The 3,199-nt window shown below is 38.2% G+C and overlaps 1 pseudogene; it reads left to right on the top strand.

Annotated features, from left to right (window-relative positions):
* The first annotated feature begins 266 nt into the window (after nt 1–266).
* Nucleotides 267–1,546, top strand: LOC101145805 (SWI/SNF-related matrix-associated actin-dependent regulator of chromatin subfamily E member 1-like; annotated as a pseudogene).
* Nucleotides 1,547–3,199: the final 1,653 nt, after the last annotated feature.

Below are 3,199 nucleotides of genomic sequence, written 5' to 3'. Positions count from 1 at the left end.
GAACCTGTCTGCTTGGATTTAATCTGGGTCCCACCACCTACTAACGACAGTATGTGACGTGGGTAGGTTATTTAGACTACCAGTGATTCAGTTTGCTCATCTGCGTATTGATGATGACAATAATATCTATTTCATATGTTTGTGATAAAAAGTAAAGGAAATCATTCAGGTAGGGTGCTTAGAACAATGTCTTTCCTCGATAAATATTCTCATTACTGGGGGCGTGCGTGGGACAAAGAAAAGCGAAGCCGGAGCTGCCAGCGCTTTTTCTACCTGCGGTGTCTCAGATTCATTCTTAAGGAACTGAGAATTTAATCTTCCAAAATGCCAAAAAGACCATCTTATGCCCCATCTCCCACCCCAGCTTCTGCAACACAAATGCCCAGCACACCAGCGTTTGCAGGATACAATCCATACTGTCATCTTGCCTACAGCAACTACAGGCTGGGAGGGAACCCGGCCACCAACAGCCGGGTCAGGGGGTCCTCCAGTATTACGATTCCAAAACCCCCAAAGCCACCAGATAAGCCGCTGATGCCCTACATGAGGTACAGCAGAAAGGTCTGGGACCAAGTAAAGGCTTCCAACCCTGACGTAAAGTTGTGGGAAATTGGCAAGATTATTGCTGGCATGTGGCAAAATCTTGCTGATGAAGAGAAACAATATTTAAACGAATATGAAGTAGAAAAGATAGAGTACAATGAATCTATGAACGCCCATCATAATTCCCCCGTGTACCTTGCTTACATAAATGCAAAAAGTCTTGCAGAAGCTGCTTTAGAGGAAGACAGTCAACTCAAACAGTCTCACATGGAGAAAGGAGAACCTTACATGAGCCTTCTCTGCTGAAGATCAGTTGATTATGATGATGGCTTTTCAATGAAGATACAGCCACCGTCCGTTTCCAGAGAAACCGCCGCCTCATCAGTGAAATCCTTAGTGAGAGTGTGGTACCAGAGGTTCAGTCAGTTGTCACAACAACTAGAATGCAGGTCCCCAAACAACAGGTCCAGTCCTTAATGGTTCATCAGCGAAAACTAGAAGCTGAACTTCTTCCAAAAGAGGATCGACACCAGGAGAAGGCGAAATTCCTGGAAAGCACAGATTCATTTAACAATGAACTTAAAAGGTTGTGCGGTCTGAAGATAGAAATGGATCTGGAGAAAACTGCAGCTGAGATGGCACAGGCAGAGGAACAGTCCCACAAAAGGCAGGAGGAAAGGGAGAAGGAGGCAGCAGAGCAAGCTTAGTGCAGTGAGAGCAGCATCGTTCCTGAGGAAGAGCCAGTGGCCAACAAAGGCGAGGGAAAAAAAAGACAATGAGAACATTCCAATAAAGACAGAGGAGACACGCCTTGAAGAAACAACAGAGCCAACAGAACGGCGAAGGAGGCAAATCTACTGAGGACAAGGAGAGCGGGCAGGAGAGGGTCGACAGTATGGCAGAAGAAGGAACCAGTGACAGTAACACTGGCTCAGAGAGAAATGGTGCAACAGTGGAGGGGCCGCCAAGAGATCCCATACTAGAAGATGAGAAAAAAGAGTAAATGCTGCCTTGTTTTATGTGTTCTAAATACTTTTTTAAGTGAAAAAATGGTTTTTAGTTTCAATGGTAAAAGAAATTCTCCTTACTATCATGTATTATTATTATTTGCTCATAAGAAAGAACATAGAGAAAAGTGTAAAAATGTATTCACCACACTATAAGCCTTGGTGATGGGACTAGAGAGAGAGAAGTTATTAACTTTATATATACACCATGCTCTACTGTTTAATTTATTCTAAGACACATGTGTTAACATAGTAATTTGAAAATCAAATCCAATACAATATTTTAAAAGAGTAAAAACAAAATAGAAAAAATGATGAGGTAGACCAGCCCTACAATATATTAAGGTGTTTTGCAGAAACGGGTGGCTCTAGTAGTTAAATAAATTCCAGTGGGATAGAATGGAAAGGTCTGAAATAGGCTCCAGTGGATATAAGGCTTTATTAAAGGCTAAGGTAATATCTCTAATCTTTACAGAAAGATGGGATTATTAAAAATGGTACAGAAACAGTTAGCTCTTTGGAAAAAAAAATGTCGATTTTTTCCCCAGTACCTTAAACTGAAATAAATAACAGATGCATCAAAAAGTTAAGTACTTAAAAAAACAAAGGAAAGGCAGAAGAATATTTTTCTGATTTTGAGGTAAAGAGAGCCCTTTTAAGAATGCAAAGAAACAAATCTTAAGGAATAAAATAGAAATGGCTATATAAACATTTAAAACTTCTATATAACTTCCTTACCCAAGTTTTAAAAAACTATGAATTAAAAGACAAATGGAAACCTGAAATAATACTCATAATGTGCTGACTGTAAAGATAATTTATAAATAATATGACAATGATGAACACCCCAGTATAAAGAGAATGGGCAAAAGAAGTGAGAAGACAATTTGCAAAAGCAGTACAGATGAACATGCAAAAAGCCATTCAGTGTTTTTTAATAACCAAACCGAAATTCAAACAAGAAATACCATTTTTACTTATAAAATTTATCCCTTTTAAAGGTTAACGTCTAGAAGACTGCTTTAATTCGTAAAGTGTCAAATGCCTCCATCCTGGTAGCAGCCATCACCACCTGTTGGTGGCACTCAGAGGTGACTCGGGTTTGCTCTGAGTTACAGCTTTGCCTTTCGGATAAAGCTTCTAAGTCAAAAGTTAGAAACTTCTGTACCTCTATGGTGTGGTATGTGGGGAAATGGCTTTTTCAGTCTATGCTGCCACAGGGATAAAACAGTACATCTACGGAGAGCATTTAGCAATATAAAAATCATTTTATCTGTTAATAAATTATGATTTAATGAGTTTGCATGAAACTATAAGAAAATAATCTCACACAAGAGAAAGAAACCATCTACTATCAACAGCAGATCTGTTAAATAAATTAATTTAATTTAATGAATTTAATAAAACAGTGATATATAAAAACATGAAAAATATTTACTACATCAAGCTAAGCTGTGGGGAGGGGAAGGAAATGGCAAAGTTCTATGTAGATTTAAGTCAATTTTCTTATTTTATGTCTGAAATTATACATGGAAAATGCTGAAAGTGATTATCTCTGGGAGGTAGAATTAGAAATGTTTTAATTTTCTCTTTTCCTCTGGGCATGTGTGTGTTTTGTTTTTTATATTTTCTACAATAAATACAGACTA

The sequence above is a fragment of the Gorilla gorilla genome, chromosome 5 (genome assembly GCF_029281585.2).
Source record: "Gorilla gorilla gorilla isolate KB3781 chromosome 5, NHGRI_mGorGor1-v2.1_pri, whole genome shotgun sequence".
In the NCBI taxonomy this organism is placed as follows: domain Eukaryota; kingdom Metazoa; phylum Chordata; class Mammalia; order Primates; family Hominidae; genus Gorilla; species Gorilla gorilla.
This window is presented reverse-complemented; position numbering and strand designations above follow the sequence as displayed.